We start from the raw sequence: 27,183 nt of genomic DNA, 5'->3' as shown, positions 1-27,183 counted from the left end.
ATATATATATATATATTGTTGTGGTTACCAAATTCGCAAACCACCATTCAGGTCCCTTAGGTGAGGTATCTCGGTAAGTACATGTGTAGTTAGGCCCGAACCCGTTGTCTAGTGGGAATACATGTCATTTATGCGAGCTGCGACTCTTCAGGATAGCCGTTTTTCTTTACTATCTTTATTTTGGACCAACCGCCATGATTACCACCACAACCACAACATCAACCACCAACCACAACGCCGCTTCACCACAACCGCCACGACCTTCCCGTCACACCTCGCAACCGTAGCATCGCCACCGTTCTTGCCCCGCTGTGGGTACCGGTGTTGGACTCGTGCAGGGCGCACGTTGAACAGCGTGTACAAAATCACGGATTTTGTGCTTCAAAAACGGATCAAAAACGACACACGCCCACTTTTTGCCGTCCAATCGGTGAGCGAGGGGCGAATTGGCCCGCCCCAGGGCGATCGATATATGCAAATTTGTGGATCAAAAGCCTTCACGCCCACTTTTTCTCGGGCCAATGGGGAGCGAGGTGAAAGGTCAAAGGGAGGGGGTCAAAGGCGAAGTTACGGGGGGATAAAAGGACGGTGTTCGTCAGTCAGAAAAAGGAGAACGAGAACGAGAAGGAGTCGGAACGGAGGGGACGAGTGTGGAAGTCTGGAGCCCGGCCTGCAGTGGCTGGAGAAGCTGAAGAGAGTCGGACGAGGGGGTGCTCGCGTCGGTGCCAGGAGCTGCACGCCCGAGGGAGGCCGGCAGCGCGACCTGGCCGAGGTGGAGACGCACACCAGGGATAATAAAGATCCTCTATACCCCGAGCATCAGCAACCCCCTCCTGTTTCCCCCCGCGCTGAGATAGTGCGACCAAGGGGGCCCCGTTCCCACCCCCTACCAGACACCGTCCACGAGGCCCGCGGGTTGCGGGGCCATCGCCGCTCCGCGTCTCATCACCAGACGGGTAGGCCCGACCCGGTCTCGGCCTCAGGCCCGCCTCATTCTTGAGGATATTCTTTTCCTTGGTTTTGGGTATGTGTTGTCGGCGCCGTCTGTGAAGTAGAATTGTATAAGTGTTGCCGTGTGCTCGGTAGTCGGTATTAGCTCTGCACTGTGTTTTCACTTTTATATTTGCTTTTTGTGTAAATGGAAGTGTGTTTTCTTTTTTGTGTGCATTTGGTGGAATTGTATTTGTGTGCTTCCCGTGTGCCGCGAATAAATGTGCTTTATTGTTGAACTGTTCTCCCGCTTCGCTTCGTCTTTTCCCCCCATTGAACCCTCATCTTGCTTCACGTAAAGGGTTGGTAGTGGGCTGAATACGCCCGATAATTAATCGAACCATCGAGGTCGACGATAACACCGCTCGGTTATTCTGATAGTACGGAACGGGTCGCTTAAGTGGCCCGTGTCCGAAGTCGACCTGCGGCGAGGTGCGATCGCCCGGTCTACCCTCCGCGTGGGTACTTAGGTAGGTCGAATTTGGCGAGCAACCCTATCCCACGCGGGGGCTGATTGGCTCGATCGCGGTGAGACCGAAAGGTCCACCCGTGACTGGTTCCCGGCGTTAGTCCGAGAGGGTCACGACTGGATTGTCCATCCGGTGGGCGACGTGCCGCGATTCGAGTTACGTGGCCGGCCGCACGCCGGCGGGCGCGAAATCCGCAACACTGGTGTCAGGAGTGGGATACAAATTCATCGCCCTCCTCGCGGCACGGGTATCGGAGAACAGGAAAACGGGCTCTCCTGTCTCCGGCTAAATTCACGGGAATCGGTCCAGGGGTGAGAGAAGCGACCCCCGATTCCCTCCAAATTACGAGCGAGTTAAATTAACCCTTCACGAGAAGCAAGATGGCGTCTCAAGGCGAGCGGGAGCCGGGGGTATTAGAAATGTATATGTGTAATAATGTAGAGTCCATGGTCCAGGATGGAATCCCCGTGCAGGAAATGTTGATTGTGCAGGAACACGGACTCGCCCAACTGAACCCAGGGCCCGAGGTGGGTGCGGCAGCGGCCGCAGTGTATGACACCTCCCCCCCCCTCTCCACCAAGACCCTTCCCCAACCCTTGCCGAAACGGCTCAGCTGAGTGCATCCAACATGGCCCAGCTATGCGCCATGCTGGCGGCAATGAACGAAAAGATGAATGCGAAAATGATCGAAAAAATGGATGCAAACACAAATGAAATGAAAAACGAAATGAAAGGCATGAACGAAAAGATGGATACAAATACAAATGAAGGGTGCACGGAGAGCTTGGGGGGTGTAGAGGCCCCGGAGACCCTTGTGGGGACACGAATCCCCAGTGTGGTTGTCCCTGTGTGTGTGGTGCAAGGTGTGAGTGCGTCCCCGTGTGTAGAAGCGACCCCGTGTGTGAGTGGTGTGGTGGCGATGGTGCCAGAGTGCGTGCTTCCCAGCACGCCGTGTGTGGAAGAGGCACCGTGTGTGAGTGTCGCCATGTGTGTGAATGAGGCACCGCGGTTGAGTGCCCCCGCGTGTGTGGATGAGGCACGGAGTGCGAGTGAGGCACCGCGGGTTAGTTCCCCCGCGTGTGTGGGTGAGGCACCGTGTATGGAAGAGACCGCGTGTGTGAGTGTCGCCGTGTGTATGAGTGAGGCACCGCGGGTGAGTGCCCCCGCGTGTGTGGGTGAGGCACGGAGTGTGAGTGAGGCACCGCGGGTTAGTGCCCCCGCGTGTGTGGGTGAGGCACCGTGTGTGGAAGAGACCGCGTGTGTGAGTGTCGCCGTGTGTATGGATGAGGCACCGCGGTTAAGTGCCCCCGCGTGTATGAGTGAGGCACGGTGTGTGGATGAGGCACCGCGGGTGAGTGCCCCCGCGTGTGTAAGTAGTATGGTTTGTGTGAGTGGTGAGGCACCGTGCGTGAGTGAACGGCCGTGTGCAAGGTCGCTGTGTGCAAGGGAGACCGTGTGTGTGAGAGAGCGGTATGTGAGGGAGATGTCGGTCGGCATGCGGGAGCACGCAGCCGCGTCTCCCCGTGTGAATGTGATGGAGTGGACTGTGTGCGTCGTAACACGCAGGTGTGCGTGGGTTGAATGGCGACGACGAAGGCGACAGAAGAAAGAAAGCCGAGTAGCGGCTGTAGTTGTTTCGGGGACCGTGCCGGGTTCGCCCAGCAGTGAGCACGAGGTTCGTGCGGTGCAACGCACGAGACCACCACGTGCTCGCTTGCGAGAGTGAAGTCCCGGTCCGGAAACGCACGCGGTGGATTTGCCGATCCCGCGGACGGACAAAGTTTAGGCAGGTAAATGGATTTGGACCGGACGGGTTCTCCACGCGATCGTGTGTGTTAAGCTCCAACGGGCAAAGCACATGTGTTCGCGTGGGGAACCCCTCGAGAAGTGGGGCTTGTGTTTTTTCTTTGCGCACGGTGACGTCATGGCTGCACGTGTGGTTGGAATCCGGCAGGAGGGGTATCTCTGCCGGATGGTCCCGTCCAAGGAGGGACGAGGAACACGTGCAGCTGCATGACGTCACGGGCAGGTGTAAAGTGCGCGAGCTCTGAGTTGCCGCGCAGGTGCTGCGCATGGAAAAAAAAAAAAAAAAAGCAAGCCTCACTTTCGGGTGCACAGGATTCCTGGGCAAGGGGTGAAAGACCCCCTTACCCTGGGCACAGGATGGAAACTAGTTAGGGGGAAGGGTTAGCTTAGCTAGACCGACTCCATGGGGCAGGGGTAAGTCCTCATGGAGTCCGTGGAATGGATTAGTTAGAGGGATTGTAGCCAGATTTAGGTTGGGAAATTGATTAATGAGATGATTTGGAGACAGAGACAGACTTTGGATGTGTAGTGGGGACGTAGCTTAGCTACGTAGTGTTAAAAGGAACGTGCTGTAGTTTAAGGGACGACGTGGGAGCACGAGTTAGTTAGGGGAGGTAGTTAGAAGGATGGCAGAGTTCAGCAGTGTGTGTGTGTTGGAGAGTTGGTGAGTGAAGTGGAAGCATGTGCTTGGTGAGTGAGTGAGGCCAGCGGGTCTGTGTGTGTGGAGTGAATGGGGAATGCATGGTGCGATGAGTGATTGGGGGGAGGAGTGACTCCCGCGCAAGGGACCCCGGGGTCAGTGTAGAGTGAGTTAGCTGGGTTAGTCAAATTGAAAAATGGAGGTCGTTTTGCTGTTGGTGGGAAAGTAGGCTCGAGACCCATTTGGAGGGGTGCAGGAGCCCTGTTGACGGGCTTGGGAGCGTGGCTGCGAAAGGTGAGTATCGCTGAGTGGGTACCCCGGGCACCAGGCTAGTCGGCCGCGGTAGGCCAAGGGCCCATGGGGGGGCCGGGATAGAGTAGTGGGCACGGGTGCGCCTGCTTGGTTTCGGGGCCCGGGGCGCCATTAGCCGCGTGGGCAGTGTTGTGGGCACGGGTGACCCTCGGAAAGGGGCCCGGGAGGCCGGCCTGCCACGTGTGCGTTTCAGGGGAGGTGCCATGGGGGGCACTCCCCGGTGTTAGGGAGCTGGTAGGCTCGGAGGCAGTGTAGTGCCCGGGGGTGCCATAGCGGGAGATTCGGCAGAGGGTCGTGCCTGCCAAAGGGAGCCACGTGTCCCAGCCAGGAGACCGTGTGAGGGCACGGAGAGAAAATTGGGGGGCGAGGCCCGAAATTGTAAGGACACCAACACAGGCGACGGGAATCTGGGTTGTTAGAACCAATAGTTTAAGCGAGAGGCGCTTGTTGAAAGCCCCGGGGTAGTTTAGCAGTTAAATGGTTAGGGTAGATTAGGAGATGTACCCCTCCGCACCATCCATCCCCTCGCTGTCGTTGTGGGCCGCTGGACCCACTTGGTGTTAAGATCGCCGAACTCTGGGGAGGCCATTCTGAGGCTTCGTTGGGCCTCGACACAGGACGTTAGCTCTCCCTTATTCCCCTCCGGGAAGGGAACGTAGGGGTTGGGAGTAGGCTAGGTGACAGGATAGGTTAGCCGAACAAGGACGATAAAGGGGGTTAGGGGACGATTTATAGTGGGGGAGTAAAAATAAAAAACAACAAAAAAATAAGTTGGGGCTAAATTGGGGTTTGACAAATTAAGGGAGTGGGTATGTACAGTGACAGGCAAAGGCGATAGGTTGGGAGGGAGACAGGTAGGTAGGTCCGAGCCCGCCTTCCAAGTGGCCAGCACCACCGCACTCCCTCCACCAACCTCCACTAACGGAAAAGGCTGGCCAACTTCATCGGCTGGCCGTGTTTTGCTTCAAGGCGGAGGCCGGCCAACTTGATCGGCAGCTGTTGTGTTGCTGCAAGGCCTGTGCCGGCCACTTCGTCTGCAGCTGTGGTACTTCAAGGCCTATGCCGGCCAGTTCATCTGCCCGCTATGTTTGCCTGCAGCGGCCTTCTTCTGCGGGCTGTGTTTGCCTGCTCACCTTTGCCATGCCATGCCCACTGCCCACGTTCACCAGCCCCGTTCAATTTTTGCTTTGCCCCCCCTGTTCATTTCCATGTGCGCCAGGATCCGCAAGGCAACAGTTTGCAAGCTGCAAGAACTGCCCTGTTGGCAGCTACAACACGGGCCTGCAGTGGCGGCCCGTGCACCGTGTTTGCGTTCATGCATCCATTCGTTGTGCTCATTGCGTGTGCCACTTGAGCTGGCACGGAGACTGCGTTGTGCAGCCCATGCACCGTTGTGGTTCACCGCGTTCAGTTCAAAAGGGAAGGCCTTGGACTGCGTGTGAGCAGCCAGCCACGTTCCCTGTCACCTGCATTGTTTGAGCCAGAGACTGCATGCGGGCAGCCTGGCTCCCTGCTAACTGCTTTCTTTTTGCAGAGTCAATGATCCTGGGCCATGGTTTAGTGTAAAATTTGTAAGTTAAGGTAAGATGTACTGTAAATATGAGTGCGCCCCCCGGCATGTATGTCTTAGCGCCGGCAATTTTATTTAAGTCGTCCGTATGAGTGAGTTTGTTTAGATAGTTACGCAGCCCTCAGGTTATTTATTTTGGGGACACGAATACCATGAATGTCGCACTCAGGGATCCGTAGGTAAAGTGTACTAGGGGAAAACTACACATGATGGCACACGAAAATTTGACGACTCGGGACGAGTCTGTAAAAAGGGAAGGGGGTAGTGTTGTGGTTACCAAATTCGCAAACCACCATTCAGGTCCCTTAGGTGAGGTATCTCGGTAAGTACATGTGTAGTTAGGCCCGAACCCGTTGTCTAGTGGGAATACATGTCATTTATGCGAGCTGCGACTCTTCAGGATAGCCGTTTTTCTTTTACTATCTTTATTTTGGACCAACCGCCATGATTACCACCACAACCACAACATCAACCACCAACCACAACGCCGCTTCACCACAACCGCCACGACCTTCCCGTCACACCTCGCAACCGTAGCATCGCCACCGTTCTTGCCCCGCTGTGGGTACCGGTGTTGGACTCGTGCAGGGCGCACGTTGAACAGCGTGTACAAAATCACGGATTTTGTGCTTCAAAAACGGATCAAAAACGACACACGCCCACTTTTTGCCGTCCAATCGGTGAGCGAGGGGCGAATTGGCCCCGCCCCCAGGGCGATCGATATATGCAAATTTGTGGATCAAAAAGCCTTCACGCCCACTTTTTCTCGGGCCAATGGGGAGCGAGGTGAAAGGTCAAAGGGAGGGGGTCAAAGGCGAAGTTACGGGGGGATAAAAGGACGGTGTTCGTCAGTCAGAAAAAGGAGAACGAGAACGAGAAGGAGTCGGAACGGAGGGGACGAGTGTGGAAGTCTGGAGCCCGAAGCCTGCAGTGGCTGGAGAAGCTGAAGAGAGTCGGACGAGGGGGTGCTCGCGTCGGTGCCAGGAGCTGCACGCCCGAGGGAGGCCGGCAGCGCGACCTGGCCGAGGTGGAGACGCACACCAGGGATAATAAAGATCCTCTATACCCCGAGCATCAGCAACCCCCTCCTGTTTCCCCCCGCGCTGAGATAGTGCGACCAAGGGGGCCCCGTTCCCACCCCCTACCAGACACCGTCCACGAGGCCCGCGGGTTGCGGGGCCATCGCCGCTCCGCGTCTCATCACCAGACGGGTAGGCCCGACCCGGTCTCGGCCTCAGGCCCGCCTCATTCTTGAGGATATTCTTTTCCTTGGTTTTGGGTATGTGTTGTCGGCGCCGTCTGTGAAGTAGAATTGTATAAGTGTTGCCGTGTGCTCGGTAGTCGGTATTAGCTCTGCACTGTGTTTTCACTTTTATATTTGCTTTTTGTGTAAATGGAAGTGTTTTCTTTTTTTTGTGTGCATTTGGTGGAATTGTATTTGTGTGCTTCCCGTGTGCCGCGAATAAATGTGCTTTATTGTTGAACTGTTCTCCCGCTTCGCTTCGTCTTTTCCTCCATTGAATCCTCATCTTGCTTCACGTAAAGGGTTGGTAGTGGGCTGAGTACGCCCGATAATTAATCGAACCGTCGAGGTCGACGATAACACCGCTCGGTTATTCTGATAGTACGGAACGGGTCGCTTAAGTGGCCCGTGTCCGAAGTCGACCTGCGGCGAGGTGCGATCGCCCGGTCTACCCTCCGCGTGGGTACTTAGGTAGGTCGAATTTGGCGAGCAACCCTATCCCACGCGGGGGCTGATTGGCTCGATCGCGGTGAGACCAAAAGGTCCACCCGTGACTGGTTCCCGGCGTTAGTCCGAGAGGGTCACGACTGGATTGTCCGTCCGGTGGGCGACGTGCCGCGATTCGAGTTACGTGGCCGTTCGCACGCCGGCGGGCGCGAATACCGCAACAATATATATATTACGTTGTGGTTATGTAGCTTGGATAATTCCAATTGTACTGGGCCATAGGCTGACACCAGAGGCCTGAAACCTGAGGCCTGTACTTACTGTTGCCTTCACAAGGCCCATGATGCCTATCGGCTCCAACATTTTGATATTTGATGATCCTTATAAAAGTCACTTGGGTTGTTTTACATTGAACAAAAAACTTGTAGGGATGGCATGATGGTTGTGAATATGACACTTTCAAAGATGTCTTAGGCTTACCAAAATGGTGGGCATATGATTTTTTTTCAGGTTACAATTGTGGGTCTACAGAATATGCAGATGTCAAAAACTGTTAGAGCTTGAAACTAATGTTCTGTAAATTTAAAGTAATTTAAATTTTTTTGCGTTCAAAGTCCAGTTTCATGGAAGAGCTAGAGTGAGATCACTGAACAGATCAGGCCACAACAGAATAAAATAAACAATAGAGAGTGGTGTGTGTGTGTGTGTGTGTGTGTGTGTGTGTGTGTGTGTGTGTGTGTGTGTGTGTGTGTGTGTGTGTGTGTGTGTGTGTGTGTGTGTGTGTGTGTGTGTGTGTGTGTGTGTGTGGGACGACGATACCAATTGCAGGGTTGATGGACAAAATAGAGGGAGACGGACAAATATGGGAAATTGTGAGGCAAGAGGGTTAGGGATGCATGGGTTGAAAAAGATGGATGTAAAATTTGGAAGGAGGTGGGCTTGGAGTGCAAGAGTTAACAGGGGTAGAAAAGATAATGGTTTTGGATGGGGTGATCTGAGATGCTGGTGAACAGCTGTCTTGAAGAACTGGAGGGAAGATTGAGATTGAAGAGAATGTGGAAATTTATTCCACAGGTGGTAAAAGAGAGGAACGAATGAATCTGGGTGAGCAGTGATTCTGGAATTAGGCAGTTTCAACAGAAGGGTGTTGATGGTGGACCGTGTCCACCCTGCGGAAACCTGGGGGGGGGGTGGGAGGTGGGGGTGACAAAGCATGGAGAGAGCAGAGGGAGCAAGACCTGAAAGGAGGTGGTAGCAGACAGAGTCCACCGACCTGTCGACGATTGGAAAGTGATCGGCCCATGAACTCAGCTTCAACACAGGAGATTCCACTGATCTTGAAGACCTTGGTTTTCACGGCGCCAAGCTGAGCAAGGTGTGAGTCAGGGGAGCCAGCCCAGAGGGGGGAGTAGTACTCCATCAATCTGCAGATGAAGGCCTCGTGGGTGGATATGGGTTTAGGTGTGCCAAGGAAGGCTTTTGTACGATGGAGGATGCTCATTCGGTGACACTGGCTTTGGAGATCAACTTTGAAATGTATTTGTCCAAGAAGATCGTGGCTGATAGTGAGACCCAGGAGTTTTAATGACTGAACTTCCTCAAGAGGGTTGTTAAGAAAGAACATCAGAGTGTTTCCAGATGTTCCTTAGAGATAGAGTAGAGATAGAGGTATTTGTCAGAATTTAAAGACGTATTTGGAGAGTAAGGTTGGATGCCAGATGACCAAAAACACGAGATATGTCTGGAGAGACAGCCCTGATCTCATGTCTGACATTGAGGGCTTCCATGCATTGTTGGGAGAGTAAAAGCAGCATGTCCAAGGTAGAGTGCCTTGGTGTCAATCTGAATTTGTGATCTCAGATAAGACCATTGGTGAAAGGGAAGGATTTCATATCAACTGTGATGTTGGATTCCATGACTTCGCTGATAATTTGGAAGCAAGTGAATAGGTCTGGACTAAAGGGAATATTTTTGTTGTTGTTGCACGTTTTTATGTGATGAAGTGATGTTGGCTGATGTCCAAGTAGATGGAAAATGACTTAGGGGTAACGATAGGGTGAAGAGAACAGAGAGAAGATGTGCAAGAGCAGCCGAGCAGGTTTTCACGACACGTGAGCTGATTCTGTCTCGTCCAGTTGCAGAATCAGAGTAGAAGGTTGCCAGAGAAAAAAATCCTTCGTTACATCCTTAATGTGTGTAAAATGTTTCGTTCTTTTTACATTGTATTGTATAATTTTGCCTTTTAATTGTGACGAACAGGGTGTTGCGGCCCTTGGAATACGACACTTTTGAAATGATGTAATCTGCCCCAAAATGCTCTGTGTGCACATACAGAGACCCCAACAAACTGGCGTCTTAGCGGCAAAATAAACTGTAGTACATGTCCAGGATAAGGATTGTTACTTCGAATGGCTCACCAAGTTTCTGAAAGATACTTGGAAAAGTACCTGAGAGAATGTAAGATTTGGCGAACTTTCTCAGCTCGCCGAATGGGCACCTGCTCGTACTCCAAACTGCCGACCATGTTGGTCGGTGGAAAGCCTGAGTGGAGGGATGTGCGTTACACAACCCCCGTATGGATTGCCACCAGTGAATGGACTGTGCATCTGGAAGTTGGTTTATTTTGAACACCGATGGGAAGGACATATCTTGGGTTTGTGCATGTCCTGAGTACGTTTAAAATTATATTTACTATTAATCATCTTTGGGAAGCTGGGGCAGGGGCGATTGGGATCTGTATGGGCTGTGAGGGCAGTTATAAATATATACCGTATTTTTGTTTGGTTCCGGGGCAGCAAGAGAAACTATACTAGATTTTTGCATCTATTGGTAAAAGGAGAATCGTCCATTCGTGCGTTTATGGATGTGTGTTATATCCACAGCTGATGCGAGAATGTAGTAACAGTAAATGGTACAAACCCGACACCTCTCATCCACTGATATTTCTCGTATTCGCTATATATCCGCGAGTCCAGTTTGCATTCAGGAACACAATTATGGTCAACCATCTTGAAATTGCCACTCTTTTGTTTAAATGCTGAAAATTACGTTTGAAAGACTATTTGAATTGCACATTTCACGCGAACAACGGCAGGTTAAAAGTGCCCTGCTATCCGAACCGAGTTTGGTGTAACCACACACACAGCGCACGCGCAAAAAGGCCTCGTCATTTTGAATGTCACGTGTCGTTTGAGAACTGTACCTGCGTCCCTCTGATTAGCTTTGGTTGCCCACCACTGGTTTAGAAGTTGTGCCTGTGTTGATGTGGAAGATGTAAAACATGGTGCTAATGGTCCCAGTTTATGCTTACCTTTGGCTGTTGGGGTTTGGGCATTGTGTGGGGAGAGAGGCTGTAATGTGGAAAAGTGGTGAGTTTTTTCAGGGTGCTGAAGCTTGAGTGTGGATGACGGAAGTAAGCAAAGCTTACTTTGGATAAATTTGGCAACATGTACATCTGTGCCCTACAGCCGAGCCTACATATCTGGCTTTAGTGTTACACTTTTCTTCACAGACCAGACAAGCTCAGACAAGCATCCATTAAGGATGGCCACGATTTCATTTTACCAAAGTCTATTTTACCGTGCCAGGAAAAAGGGAATGCAAACGATGATCATGTTTTCCCATTAACATGTCCTGTGAATATTCCTTGAAATGTTTCATTGTTTTTTATTTATTTATTGGCTCGCTTTGTGCCACGTTTGTGTTTTATATCAACCTTGCATGATTTACTTATCCCTAATTATGATAGTTGTTGGTATTGGCAGCTGGTGCATAAACATTCTGGTTTGGTGTTTGATCCCTTGCAAGTTGCCAGCAGGGTTGGTCAATCACTCGTGTCATAGTAATGTCATTTGCGCTGAGCTTTAATTCAGTTGCGCCAAGTTGAAGAACGATAATTTTCACGGCTTTTCTTTCCAGAAATACTGTCTGCATGAATACAATATCTATACAGTATATCAATACAGCTCCATATTTTTTCCATTGCAAAACCATTATCATACCTTTACTACATGTATAACTGTTGTTGCAGAAACATACATCTCGTCGGTTTTAATGTGTGCATATATGCATGTGTGTAAGTCATGCACAGTGTCTGTGTTCTCATCATCATTCGTATGCAGCGCGTGGTTGCGGGTTATCATCGGTGGTTGCAGGGCCGCGGCGGTGCCGCTGAACACTTTTTTTTATGCAATGATCGAGGCTTGTGGAAGAGCGAGAGCAGAATGGAAGAGGACAAAATGGAAAGGGGGAAACACCAACAGCAGTGTATAAGTGACATTGAGATCAAGGGTAGGGGGAGAAAGAGACATGGGGGTGAAAAGTCTTCATACAAGCTGAATGAAACACAACAAGGAGAGGAAGGGGAAAGTGGGTATGAAACAGAAAAAGAACAAACCAACCGACATCTAGCAAATGGAAATAGATGAGGGAGAGGAGGGTGTGGGGGGAGGGGAAAAATCACAATAGCCTGGAAAGGTGGAGTGCTTGGGAATGGGGTCATTTGGGATAGAAGAGATCATGAGTGTGGATGGAAGATGACCTGAGGTAGTGGTGGTGAACAGCTGTCTTGAAGCCCTAGATGGATGAATGGGAATGAACAGACTGGGGAAGTTGGTTTCACAGGTGAGAGGAAAAAAAAGAGGAACAAATGAGTGGAGGTGAGCAGTTAGCTTGGATTTTTGGAGTTTAACAAGTAGAGGGTTACTGGCAGACCACGTGCATCCTGCAGAAACCTCGGAGGAGCGGAGCCAAGAGAGGGCAGAGTGTGAATTTTTAAATAATAAACTGGAATAAAACGAGAGGAGATTAATGTGTTATTGGTTAAATAATTACATAAAATTGTTTTCTTGTGTATTGTGCAAACTTGACAATATAAGCGTATTGAACTTTGTATGTGAACCCTTTGTTTGTTTTGTGTTTATTTTTTGGCACAGCTTTACACCTTGTTATTGCGCTTGCATGCAATTGATCAATTATGTGTATTCTGTACTATTTTACCAAATGTTCTGTATTATTTTTGGTATTATTATTATTATTATTATTTTTGTTATTATCTATATATTAATACTGAATGACCAATTTTGTTCCTCCTCCTAGCTGTCGCGTCATGTTTTTCTCGGTACTGTGACCTGGATTGAAAGAAACTTCGTACCTGTAAGAGTGCATCGCACATCGTGGCAATAGTCAACTTTCAACTCTGAAGCAGAATAAACACTTTTCGTTTTACATTCGTTTACATGGCGACGTGTGACGTCACCGCTGAGAGGTGTCAGGACGCCATGACATCATCAGTCATTCGCTGACATCATTACGTCCGTCGTCGACAGACTGTCACCGCTGAGCGGTGTAATTCCACTCCTCGAAAATAGCGTCTGCAATGTAAAACCCTTTTCTGCACATGCTGACTACCTCAGAATGTGAATTTGACACAAAAAATGGAACAAGAAACATTGTATCTTCTATATATTAATACTGAAGGACCAATTTTGTTCCTCCTCCGAGCTGTCGCATCACGTTTTTCTCGGTACTGTGACCTGGATTAAAAGAAACTTCGTACCTGTAAGAGTGCATCGCACATAGTGGCAATAGTCAAACTTCATCGCTGAAGCAGAATAAACACTTTTTGTTGAGACGGGGGCGAGGAGTGAAGAGGCGCGGGGCAACGTAAGCAAATTTTTGGGTGGGGGTAAGCAAATTGAAAGCAGGAGACGGGGGGGGGGAATGGGGGGGGGGCGGGGGTGAATGAGGCGGGGTTGAGTGTGAGGGTGTGGACAGGAGGGCGGGGGCCCGGGGGCAAGTGGGGCGGGGAATCAAGAGATGGGGGGAGTGAAGAGGCGGGGCGGGGCCGGGGTAATTAAATTTTTGGGCGGGGGTAAGCAAATTGAAGGCGGGGGGGGGGAATGGGGCAGGGGATGAGTAGGTGGGGGCAAGCACACCCTGTCCAGTCCATGTCCCTAGAGTGTGGGTGAGCTGGTCAGGGTTGTTGAATGAACGGAATCCGTCTGTGACGGGGTTTCGGCTAGTTATTATTATTATTATCCCCATGCTTTTTGAGAAAAATGGGAGCATATTGCAATCGGCCCTCTCTGTCCGTCCGTCAAGCTGTCACCTCTTAAACTTTTGTGCAGAAATGCATTAAACTTGGTAGTTATGATCACCACATGGCAAGAAGGTGTAAGAACAGTATTATTTTTGGTCCACCCCTGGGGTGTAGTCAAATGTTCAAATACCAAAAATACAATTACAGGCACATTTTAAAATAAAACTTTGTTTTTATGTACAATAAACATTCGGGGATGCATGAAATATGTACCGATTGTTTTATTTTATTTTATTATTATTTGACCCTGGTTCTTTCCCCAGCGGGTTGGGACTTAAGGTCATCAGGGTCAAAATGGAAAAATAATTTTTAACCCAAAATTTGATATTGGGTCATTCCTGGTGGAACATTTTGCCATCTTTTAACCTTGCTTTAGGTTGGAAGCGCTGGGATTTGAGGATGGCGCACCATCGACTTCGCTGCATTTATTATTGCCAAACATTGATTCGAAGTTTGATTCATTTGAAACTTGTGTTGTCTCCATCTTTGTGGTGTGATGGCCATTCCGACTTTTTGCTTTAACTACCTCTCAGCAGATATACAGTTTCCATTGTGAAGACTTTGTGCTAATTTGTATCTTTCTGTTCTCAAGGTGACGTGTTCAGATAGCTCATTTGCAATATCTGTGTTTGAGCTTCATCTATTACGTAAAGAACACACCATGACGTACTTGGCAATGCTTTAGGAGAGTCTCCACTTCCTTCTTTGACCATCTATCTTTTTAACAATGTCAGTTTTATGCATCCTCTTTACAATCTTGCATTCAGCTCCTCCTGACTCCTATAGCATTGTCTTGCCTTAATCTTTTGCAAGGAATATTCTTTATGAGCCAGCACTTTGATTTCTACATACTTGTCCTGTGATATTGTAGCCCTTGGAACTACAAATGGATTCACACTTTCTGATTGGACGGATGATATTAAATCACAGTGTGAACTATGAACACATGATCATAGTCAGGTATGGTTGATTTTTATTTGATAAGTGGGTGCCTTTCCATTGTAGTGTGTGTGTGTGTGTGTTTTTTGCTCGCTACCCTTGGATGTCCTTGGAAATGCTGAAAATGAAGAGATGATGGCTGGAAATAAAAAGTGTTTTTTAATACTGGGGATTCTATCATCTTGTAATTGTATTGATAATTATGATTGCACTTTTGTGTTTACATCCTTCTTGTATTTTAATGGAGACGAAGTCATCCTTCCCCCCCCCCCCGCTTTCCATCCCCCACCACCTCCCTGCACCTTTATTGGCCACCAAGTCAACCTACCCCCACGTCCCCCAACCATCCGCTCAGCAACAGGCCCGGTCGCATCTGCTTATCCCTCTCCTGCTCTGCTTTCTCATGATTTTGCTGTTTTACCAAAAAGTTGTTGGTAACTTTGTTTTCTTGTGCACTTGCTGTAAATGCATAAATTTCTGGTTCATAATTTGTCCTCCAATCGAGCCTTTCTGACCGATTTTTGAGTGTTCCTTCTTTCCCATTTCTTCGATTCTCTCGCATATCTTCGGACAAGTTTGTGTCAAAATGGTGATTTAAAACTGCTTTAGCTAGTATTAATGATGCCAGAAGAACTGCAGAATAAGCTGGAGTAAATATATTTGAGGACAACCTCACCTGCAAGCACTGCTGGTTTAGTACGCAGTGCCGGTTACACCATACTCAGCGTGTGCTTGTATCGTTTTGCAGGTGTGTGAAGCTTGCACTATGAACTCGCAATGACGACCAGTGCATATAAGGAGGGAGGGAGGATGAACAATACCTTGAAGTGGAGGCTGGGTACCCAGATAAGAATTGGGACTTTGGCAGTAGCATTTAGGGGAAATAGGGTGTGGCAAGGACTACAGCCTGAAATAACAAGAATTGTGTGGAAAATCTGCTCAGGAATTCTGCCTGTGGTTACCATGTCACTTTACGGTGTGTATGTGTGTGTGTGTGTGTTTTTGTGTGGTCATGTGTTTAACCTTGGGGTGAAATTTTTGAGGAAAACTTTGGCATGCTGAATATAACATCCAAATAATATTACCTGTAACTTATTAACACAATTACATCCAAATAAATGTAAATTTGAAGCATTATAAATAACTTGCTGTTCAAATGTTCGTCTTTTGGCCATTTGAATCGATGCCCCATAGTGCTGGGAACTCGGGTTCAAATCTCACGTACTCTGTGTATTTGTCCATCATCCACTGATGTCCTTTTATTTCATGTAAGTGTACACTGATGTCTATGTCCTGCATGCGATATATATTACAAGTGCCTATGGAGCCTTTGCTCAATTGAGGATGGGAGGACTATTAAATTCTGATATATCTGCATCTATAACTCTCTGCCATTAAAAATAAAAATAAACCGAACACGTGATTGTTGTTGATGCCATTTATTTCTGCGATGTCACGGGACACAAATGGGTTGCAAACCCCTGACAGAGATAAATGCTGATTAATTCCATGTCCATTTCAGCGTAACCTAATCACATAATGCTGTGTTGTGGTGAATGCTCTCACATGGGGAACCAATGTTGAAGTAACACCTTAAAATATGGGGTATGTCCACCTCTGGCAGCAATCACCACATCGAGGTTCAGGGAGTGTGTTTGCAGTCCTCTGGGTAGTTTTATATCAATTGTGTTTCATGGGTCATGTGAATGTATCGGTTCTGAGCGAGAGTTCCCTTTCTGGGACATCCACTTCTTGGTATAACTCTTGTTGATCCAGTTCTTTTTTTTTTATTTGTTGATGACATCAACAATGGATGAACAGTTGAGTCTCCTTTCATCATCCGAAGAGGGCTCTTAAATTGAATATATTCTGACAAGACAAAAACGATGTAAAGCCTAAATCCTCCTGCTAAGAGCAGTTGTGCAATCTGTATAAAACATATGTGAAACACAAGAGAGGGAATGCAAATCTGCACACCACCATCACTTCTTCTTCCTCCTCCTCCTCCTCCTCCTCCTCCTCCTCCGCCTCTTCTTCTTTCTTATGCAGTACATGGCTTTGAGTAGCATAATTTGCTGGGGGTGAGAGCAGGGATTTTTATTTTGTTCAGGTTTCGGCCAGGAAGCTCGCCTACTCTTCGCGAAGGACATCGTGGGATCTTTAACATCCACTAACTAATGCCATAAGACAGGACGACCAGTTTAACATCTATCCGAGAGACAGCACGCACATTGATGCCCAATTCTCCCTGTGAAACTCCAAGATGACAGTTTATCGCTGGGTTTGGATTTGAACCCAGGCTAGAGAGCTCAGAGGCAAGTGTGCATACCTCTCAGCTCCCCTGCCAGCATCATGCGGCATACCACCACTTTAGCCTCTCATGCCTAGCATCTCCAATGATTAGACAGAGCTGTGGATAGACCTATTGGTATATGCACAGTCTTTTCGATTTGGGTTTTATCCCTCCCCGGTGCACGCACACCCTCTCCGACCACTAAATGTTGCACAGTCTAGAGAATTTGGATAATGGGCGGTGGTGAACGTGTGTGCGCTGGATGGCAGTGGTAATGACATAAATGTACTTGCTGGCACAGGCGGTTCTCGTTTCATTTGGGCCCAGACAGCCACAAACATGGTTTAATTAACCACTGCATTACAAGCAAAGCTAATTAATGCTCCACATCAAGTATGCGCTGTATCTGAGATGATGTCAATTGCAAAAACAACAACAGCAGCGAAGATGATTCAAGATTCCCCATAATGTATTGTCCATGTTATAAAACAGAAATTTGACATCCACTGGCAATTTGATAACAAAAAAAAAATCTTTGGAATGATTATTATGATGGATTCGGGATCAGGCTGCATATCGACAGGCATACACATTGTATCAAGGAAAAATGGAAGATAGTTATCTACTACTGTTCCTGATTAATTTTTTTAATCATTATTTATTTAAATATCCATCCCTCCATCGGAACCATACTCTGTGCAGAGTGTTGGTGCTTCCTAAGCAGTCTCTGGCTATTGCACACAATCCTGGACAGGTCGCCACTCCGCCGCAGGATACCAGCAAACTGGCACTCATTTTGCGGACCTGAGAAGGATGACAGGATGAGTCAACCCCACCTGGTATTAATTCAACAGAGGAGGGGGGGGGAGGGTGAACTCAGGATCCTCAGATCCCAACCCCACCACCCTAACCATTAAGCCAACACCAGGCTTGATATTTATATATGATGACTTGCAATTTAATGTTTTGATGTTTAGCTGAATGTTGTTTCTTTAAAAAAGACAAAAACAATTCTCCACCTATAATTAATTGACAATAAATGTGACTGACCGAGTATAACTCTAGTAACCACAGGTTAAAACTGACAAGATGTACTGTAGCTCATAAATATGGAGTGACTGGAATTGGTCATGGCAACCTGTTGAAAATTCCATAAAAAGACGATGCACATATATTTTGGTATTTTGAAGTTATCAATGAGCAATATTGGCAAATACCAAAAAATTTAAAAATTGGAACCTGCTGCTTCCTTGCTTGATGTTCACCATTTAAAAAGAATAGAGTACAAACAACCATTGCACAGGCTTGGTGAGACTAATGGTCACCTCTGGTGTTGAAATTTTTTCTAGGGGGTCACTTTGTGTAATATAGTGGTAGTTATTTCCCATGCTACGTTTAGTGTAAGCATGAGGTAATTTGATTGTGATGACACAACGTGTGTTGCTTCATGTGTAGACAGCTGTTGTCAACCTTCTCCACTTATTTGTGTCTAAAACCACTTTCCCTTAATACTTTTTATACGCCCGATATATATATATATATATATATATATATATATATATATATATATATATATATATATATATATATATATATATATATATATATATCTCGGGGTGTATTATGTGATACCGGTCGTCCGTCCATCCGTCCGTTCCTGTCTGCACTCTAACTCCGAAAGTTTTCAACTTTCATGGTTCATATTTGGTACATAGTTACAGACTGTGGAGACGGTGTGTCGCGACATACGTTCGTCATCTAAAGTGGTTGCCATGGCAACCAGGATGTTGTTTTCCATGTAGTAGCACAATTCTGTATATACCTTCTTGTTAATCAATGTTCTGACCTTCATAATCTATTGCCGATGTGCTCGGGCACGAGTTTCGGTGGGAAGGCCGCCATGACAGTGAAGCGTGCCAAGACTGCTGAGTGACAGGGTCTGGAGGTGGGATGCCCCAGCCACAAACTTGGCCCTTAACCAATTGCTCCTGAGGGAGGAGGGGCTAAGTTGGTCACGGATTGCGGTGGGGGTCGAGAGTACAAAAGATATGTCCAGGCTTTTTTGAATTATGTTGGTATGTATGCATGGATGGATGTGTGGATGGACTGCCATCGCCCCATTGGTTGGACAGCTGGCCAGACTCCACCCACAATTGTAACCCAAACAAAATCATACGTCCACCATTTTGTGAAAGCACGAAGGCCTTCAGGCCTTCAGCTTCTGTTGTCAGTCCCTGGCCCAGTGAAATTGCAATTATCTGAACTATATAACCATGATACGTATTATATTGCGCATGAGCAGTTGGCATGTTTTTTGCTTCATGTATGTTACCCGGGTTCGTTTTATTATTTTTGGGAGCAATCTTGACAGTGGTCTGTGGCCTTGTGTAACAAACGAAGGTTTTGTATGTTATTTTGGTTTAGCCTGTATTTTCAAGGCTGGTTGGTGTGAAAATACTGGAGCATCGCCAGTCATAAGCATTTTCGGCATGTTTTGCTTCTTGTATGTAATCGGAGTTGCAGTAGTCTATTGTCTATACACCACTCAATTAAAGGGATGAGCAATTTGTGTGTGAAATGAAAGTTTTTTTTTTGATTTTTTTCCTTGTGCATCATTTCGGTTTTAGCCCAAATTTTCAAGGCTGAATAGTGTGAAAACAACGAAAGGTTGCTCGTCATTTTAACGGACTTTTCTGCTCGTAGTTTTGCAATCTTCTCATTTGGTAGCTCGACATCTGGTAGTTTGAATTTTTTTGTTGATGCAGACTTGAGACTCGTGTATGAGCAAAATGATCGAGGAAAAGAAGGTTTCAACCGAGTAGAGGGCAGAGGGAAACAGGGGACCATCGGATGTACACAAGAGTGCACACAAAAAGAGCAAGAAAACAGTTGGTACTGCACACAGGAGAGGATTAGTGGGGGTAAATATGAGGTCTTCGATAAAACAAGCATAAGTGGATGAAATGAGGTGGTGTTAATCTGCATTGTCATCATACTGGAGCCAACATCATGATTCAACAGACACAAATACACAATTCCATTGGTGGGGCAAAATGACAGGATAGGTGTGTCAAGTGAGTGTGAAGCCTCGACTTGTTGGAAGGCTTAAAGTATGGGCTACCAGGTGAGCACATTAAACTTTGTAGGGCGAAAAAGCAGCATAATGTTTGAAAGGTTGGGGGTACGAAACCAGGTGAGAGATTGTACAAGACCAGCTTTCATGTGATAAAAGAGCTGAGGGCCTTGTGCCTCGTCTAATGATCTGCAAATACTCGTGTTGCACCTCGTCCAGGAGTAAGACTGATGCGGGTGTGCATTCCTCAATTGTACTCCTTTTAGAAGTGTTGCAGACGGTGGCAAATTTTCCTTTCGTTCTTTGCAACCAAACTATGGAAGCACTGTCCTCTCGAGAACTCCTTGGTGCCATCATTGAGGATTTCCATTCATTAATTATCGATCTCCGGCATATTGCATTTACCAAGACGACCTGCAAAGCCGATGCACTGATTCGGCAAAGTCAGGCTCTTTCGGCGAAACCTTTCCTTTCTCCCTCCCAGTTACAGGCAACGCATGAGGCCGATGTGCCAAAGCCTTTATGAGCACACTGCTGTAATTTACCTTTCATATTTTCTCCGCGCTGAACTGTAGCATACTGACAAGCACCCTTGTGGAATGACGATGTAGAAACCATGAGAATAATTGACATATCCTGGCAAAAAGTACAAAGTCTCCTCTCTTTATTGTTTTTTTTTTTTTTTTTTCCAGTACAAACAGGTTGGATACCTTTCTGTTTACTCCGAGCTTTTGTCTAATTGTGTCCCCTCTGCATTTTCTGCAATTTTCTCATACCAAATGCCACAGGGCTATTATTCCTTAACTGAATAACCCGCTGCTTATTTGTCGACTTTAGTCCAAACCTTCTGCTTCACCTCCACCCAAATTGTCCTCTTTTTGAACTTCCTTCCTTTGCCTGCCCAACCTCACCATTCCTTCCAATCCTCCAAGGAACACTTTCAACACCACCTCATGATTTCTCTGATATCTACCTCTAATCATGTTTGTTTGTTTTTCTGCTCTTGCTAATCTTCTCCCCCCCCAACCCCCCCTTCCTTTCCCCAATTTTATCGCTTGAACCTATTTTAATTACTATAGAAAACATTGCTGATCGAGAAGAATGCAGGGTGTCTCCGAATTCTGTTTACCAACTTTGTGTTGTCTATGTTACCCAGAAACGATCGGAGATGTCCGTCATTCCATTACAAAATGCCTAGACGTTGCTGGTGGTCACTTTGAGCGTTTGTCCGAATAAATTTGATATTCTGCCTCCCCCATACAAAGAAGTTCCTGACTTGAATCGTTTTTTGGCCAATTTATAGCTCATCAAAATGGGGTGACACAATTCTGAGACACCGTGTATGTATCGCTCTGGAGTAAAAATGACACAGGCAAGTGAGGCACACCCTTTTAATTCTCCTCATCTGTAATTGTATTTTATATTCTTCTTTTTGAATGTGGAAACTGCTCATTACCGTGCCAGAGGATAGGGGATTGCATTTGGGTCCGTTTGTTTGGGTCTGCTTGGCATGCACACAGAACAAGAGTACGTCTATTAATTGCGCACTGTTGAAATGTGTTTAAGTCTATTCATTACATATCGATGCCTGGTGTTGGCTTAATGGTGACAGTGGTGGGCTTGGGATCCGAGGGTCCTGAGTTCAAATCCCGCTCAGCTGTTGAATTAATACCGGTTGGGGGTAACTCGGCCTGTCATGCTTCCGAGGTCGACAAAATGAGTGCCAGCATGCTGGTATACTGTGTCGGAGTGGTATCCCGTCCAGGATTGTTCCCATACCCAAGGAGACTGCTGAGGCAGCACCAACGCTCTGCACAGAGTATGGTACCAATGGATGGATAGATGGATGAGTTACGTACTATTGGAACGTGATTACGTCTTCATTATGTAGTAATAAAACGTGAGTATGTTTATTGATTACGTACGATTGGAACATGAGGTACAGTTAGGATGCGAGTATGTCTATTAAGGATATACTGTTAAGAATGTGAGTATGTCTATTAAGAACGAGAGTGTGTATCTATAAAGTACGTACTGTAGAAATATGTCAACGTCGGTAAAATACGTGTAGCTATGAAATCGATAACGTCTATAATGTAAGTACATATGATTGGAACGCAAATCTATGCAAAATCACCAAAAAGGTTTTGACAGTTTTTCGCCTGTGTGAACATGAACCTGTATAGTGTACACACCACACAAAGTACAACACACAAAATTAGTCCTGGTGAGGGTCTGCAATCTCTGATTGCTCTTTCTTGTTGGTAATGGCATGTAAGCCTGATTTGTCAGTTCACTGTGATACATTTTTGCTTTGTAAGTATTGTAGACAAAGGTGAAAAAGTACCGATAATCCTTTTCTTCTTCTCACTTCTTTATATTCCAACTTTTATTACCTCCACCACCGAAGGTGAAGGAGGTTATGTTTTCACCCCTTTCTGTCTCCGTTTGTTTGTTTTGTGTACAGGACATCTCAAAAAGTTGTGGATGGATCCGGATTAAATTTTGTGGATAGGTTCGGTGTGTGACAAGGACGAACTGATCAGATTTTGGTGAAGATCTGGATCCAGATCCGACAACTAGAATTTTAAAAGTGATTCTTCACCATCGAGAGGTAGGGCCAAAACAAAAACGTGTGTGTGTTGTTGTTGTGGTGTTGGGCTTTCTTCTTGGGATTACTGTGCAGTAATTGGTCCTTATTTTGATGGTACTGTAGAGCATGATATTTCAAAAATGTATTGGGCCCGATATGTTCTCATGGAGGTATGTGCTCTTCCGAGTGCCCTTATAGTTTATTCCTGTCTTTGCCCGTTCAGAGTGCTTAATGTTTTTTCAGCATCCTTGTATTCATGGTTATTACTTACGAAATCTAAAGATTTTGTAAGTATATTGATGACTTCCGTCATCTGTTTGTGTGTGTGTGTTTGTGGGTTTTATTTGTTTGTAGGCATGATAACTCGAACGGAAGAAGCTACCAATGTCAAATTACACCATGTGATTCAGGAGGGTGATGGCTAGTGCTGATTAGATTTTGGTCAAAATCGGTCAAAGGTCAAGGTTACAGTGACGTCAAACATTCGATTTTTAATGGTTTGGTACAGAATCATCGCAGAAACTTCTGGTTTGCGTCGCTACCTTCTCTCGAGACAGCTTTTATTAGACAAGGTCAGAGGTCAAGTTGACTATTTCGTAAGTACCAGTCTATGACTGCTTGTTTATTTATTTACTTACTTACTTACAGTACCTATTTTTAACTTGTCATTGAATTATTAATACAGATGTGATTTTATATATATATATATATATATGTATTGTTGCGGACCCGGGGTCAGGGGTGAAGACCACGAGGGGTGAACTACCTCGGGTTCCCACCAGACTCTCCAGAATCGGCAGGTCACTAATCGACCGTGAACACCAATAACTCAACCACGTGGCTTAGGGTCCTCCAACTATTGAATACCGTTGACCTAAAGGTCACGTGATTTAATTACCGTGGGGACACGCCTTGGGTACGCACTTGCTCAAGCCGGATCACCTTACCAGATCAGATGCAGCCAAGTGGGACTGCCAAGCACGTACCAGCTGGGAAACAGATTGTTGGGGAATAACGTCCCGGCTAGACGAGGGTGCGAGCCATGCTGGACCAATGGAAGAAAACATGAAAACGAGCTGGGAACATTTCTATACAAAGCATTTATTTACAATCAAGTGAGGAAAGGTATGTGGCACATTGAATGGGGTTTTATTTTATGTACAGCAGGGGATAGTAAGGAATTTGTGGGATGCGGCAAAAGATGAGCAATCTTACAAAAGCAGACACAGAGCAGAGCTATCCCGTTGTATCTTCTACAATCTTAATTTATGCTGGGACAGGCGCCATCACACGCACACGCACACACACGAAGATGAGATAGCCAGAGAGAAAGAAATCAGATGAGGATAAACGACCTCTCAATACCTGTTGTGGTCGGCAGACCAATGTAACCCACAATGCTTAGGGAGAGGTAGGTGGGAGGAATACTGGTTGTGTCTAAGGTTTGGGAGTGGGAGGCATGGTGTAGTGCAATGTGGGGGGTGTGGTGTCGTGCCAGAGGAAAATGGGATTGAGAGTCAGTAATGATGTTCTTTGTGCATCCAAAGAAGATGGGATAGAGAGGTGGATAGAAAGAGGAGAGAATAGATGCGAAAGGAGAAAGATCCCTAACCTAACTGTGTGTAGGTCTGTGCAACGCTTACCTCCGTGGGACATTTTGTCTGAGTGTTCCCACCTCGTGATATGGTGCATTATCTCTGGCTTAATTACTTTGCCGGGGCTCGCGGCAACATGCGCTCCGCACTGGTCCGTCTGGCTCCACTGGGGTGGCAGAACGTCGACAGCACGGCAGGGAGTGTCGGCACTCGCCCCGGATCAGGCTCTCAAAGAAGAAGAAGAAGCGCGTTCTGGCAATCACACACCAATACCAAGACGGGGAGCGAAACAAAGAGGTGAGTGAAGAGCCAGCGAAGAGAGTCTAACAGCTCCACGCTCCCTCTTTTACAAGTCCCGGGTGATGACCGGAAAGCGACGTGCTGTGCCCCGAATCCTGCTCCTCTATTGGGCCACAGCAGCCCGAGCCACGCTCTGCTAGGCTCTGGGACCGGAAACCGTCTCAGTTGCCTTCCCGCTTCGGCACGGGTTGGAGCTCCTGACTTAACATTGGGCATGCTTCCCTAGCCGGCACCCCGGCCTTGATTGTGTTCCAAGTGTAGTCTGAATGTCGGATGGCAGCGGACTTTGCCCGCCACCTACGGACCCCATCATGAGCTAAAACGCACACCCGAGCCCCAAACCAAATTCCCGGATCACCCTTCTCACGATCCCTCCTTGTTGCCCTTGGACTTGCCATGGTCTGGCGACTGGATGAGGGTTGTATCAATTCCAGATGCTCACCGGGGACGTCGCCGGTGAGATGCGGTCGAGCTATTAATGTCTGTTGTGTGGTCAAGCATCGTGCGGTGCCAAGGACAATCCGAGTCGTGCAGTGTTCCTCAAAAAGAACAGTGAATTATAGCGATGCAGAGGTGCGAGGGGGTGCGGGAATATTTTTCCCGTGTGCAGAGGAGGCGTTTGTGGTCAAAGTGGTGAGGTTTCGTGAACGAGGTGTGAAGTTAGGTGAGGCGCCGGTTGGGAATTGGCACACAGATTTGAACAAAATAATGGCACTCGATGCGAGGGTGGTATAGTGTGTCGTGGAGATGTGGTGGATCCGAGCCACGGGAGGTGTCGTGCTGTGCTTATTATCAATTTCCTTTTGAATGGCGTGTGTTGTTATGTACTATCACTAAAAGGACACGGTTAGGGTAGGAATTACAATATGAATTAGAGATAGATACGAGACCTAACTACGAGAGCCATGCAACACACTTCATTCTGTTAACCCACGAGACATGAAGGGAGGACGAACTGCATGGATTTGTTGGGTCACTATGTATGTTGGCCTGGGGATCACTATGTTGGGTGCCATTGCCTTAGAGGCATGTGGTTTTGAAGAATCGCAAATATATATATATATATATATATATATATATATATATATATATATATATATATATATATATATATATATATATATCTATCACCATTTGATGCTACAGTCAATACTATTTATTACAGCACCAATTAAAAATTGTACGGAGGCTGTATTCCTGTATTTCCAAAAATTCTTAAATATTTCCAAAAAAATTTCTAAAATTATTTTATTTCTCACACACTTTTGTCATCCCATTGATAAGTTTATCTCCTGACTTTTCCAAAGCATGTCTCAGAACATTGCTCATAATATAATGAACGAATCTTGTTTTTGAGTTCATCCAGAGTTTTGGGTTTTCATTTGTGTCAAGCTACTGTCTCGGGATGCCTGCCTCACCAATTTTAATGGACTTCGGGTGAACATGTCTTGCACAACCCACACATTTGCTGGTGAACGTGATGTTGATGGTCTCCCAGATCGTATTGTATCCTTCACCGATCCTGTAATCATTAACTACATATGACAGTTTTTAAATGTCTTACGGTCTTTGGGTTGAGGATTGCAATTCGGCCATGCTTCTCCACCACCTTTGAACTTGGACAACTGACTTGCCATACCCCCACATCTTGATGCAATTTGTGCCCATTCTCATAAACTCAAATGTTCAGCCGTGATTGTTCATCTGCAAATAAAATTAAATGGTATTGACAAAGAAAAAGGGATTAAATGGAAAAATGCTGAAGAATAACCATATTGCTGCTTTACTTGAGGAGCAATGACAATAAAACGAGGTACATACTTGCTTTCCTGATACCGTGTACACAATGTTGAGGCTCATGGAAGTGCAACGTTAATTATTTTTTTTCGACACAGATTCAAGGCTTGTGGAATAACGAGAACATTGAATGAGTCATGATGCAGCAGAACAAAAGGAACAGTACAAAGAGGAGGATTGGGGGTTGGGGTGGGGGAGCACGGAAAGAGAAGAGGGTGCAAGACCATAAATGAGGTGGTAGAAGACAGAGAGACCACCAACCTGTCTGTGATGGGAAAGTGATCGGCCCATGGACTCAGCTTTATCACAGGAGATTCCAGTGATCTTGAAGGCCTTGGCTTCCACGACATCAAGCTGAACAAGGTGTGATGCATGAGTGCCAGGCCATAGTGGGGAGCAGTACTCTATCAAGCTGTTGTTGAAGACTTTGTAGGTGGTTAGGAGCTCAGGTATGCCAAGGAAGGACTTTATATGACGAGGGATGCCCAGTCGGTAACTAGTTTTGAAGTTCATTTTTGAAATGTGGTTTGTTCAACAAAGGTCATGGCTGATAGTGATAGTGAGACCCAGGAGTATGAGTGATTAAACTTCCTCAAGAGGATTGTTTAAAAACTATATGGGATGGTTTGCCAGATATTCCATCCGGAGAGAGAGAGTGCGAGTGGATATTTGTCAGGATTGAAAGACTTATTCCAAGTGTTTGACCAGCTTGTGAATTTGTCAAGGGAAGAGGTCTGAAGAGATGGAAGAGGTGGCAAGCCTGTCTGTCTGATGGATGAAGGATGTCCAGGAAGAGGGTGGAGTCGTCGGCAAATACATAAAGGGGATTTTCCAGAGTCAGAGAGATCGTTTATGAAGATCAGGAATATGACTGGTCCCAGAACACTGCCTTGAGTCAATCCAGTATTAACAGGGAGAGGAGATGAAAGGATTTTGTTAAGAGCCACACATTGACTACGAGAGTGGAGGGAGGAGGCAGTAAGCCGTGTGTGTAGTTGGCATTGGATGTCATAGG

The 27,183-nt window shown here is 46.8% G+C and overlaps 1 protein-coding gene across 1 annotated transcript in view; it reads left to right on the top strand.

The window, feature by feature from the left end:
• Positions 1–27,183, top strand: part of LOC147011008 (ARF GTPase-activating protein GIT1-like) — a 139,192-nt gene that overhangs the window by 9,208 nt on the left and 102,801 nt on the right. The window lies entirely within an intron of this gene.

The sequence above is a fragment of the Eptatretus burgeri genome, chromosome 16 (assembly GCF_056783735.1).
Source record: "Eptatretus burgeri isolate ZD-2024b chromosome 16, Ebu_testis_v1, whole genome shotgun sequence".
Classification (NCBI taxonomy): Eukaryota; Metazoa; Chordata; class Myxini; order Myxiniformes; family Myxinidae; genus Eptatretus; species Eptatretus burgeri.
The sequence above is the reverse complement of the archived record's forward strand: the minus strand, read 5'-3'. Positions and strand labels throughout refer to the sequence as shown.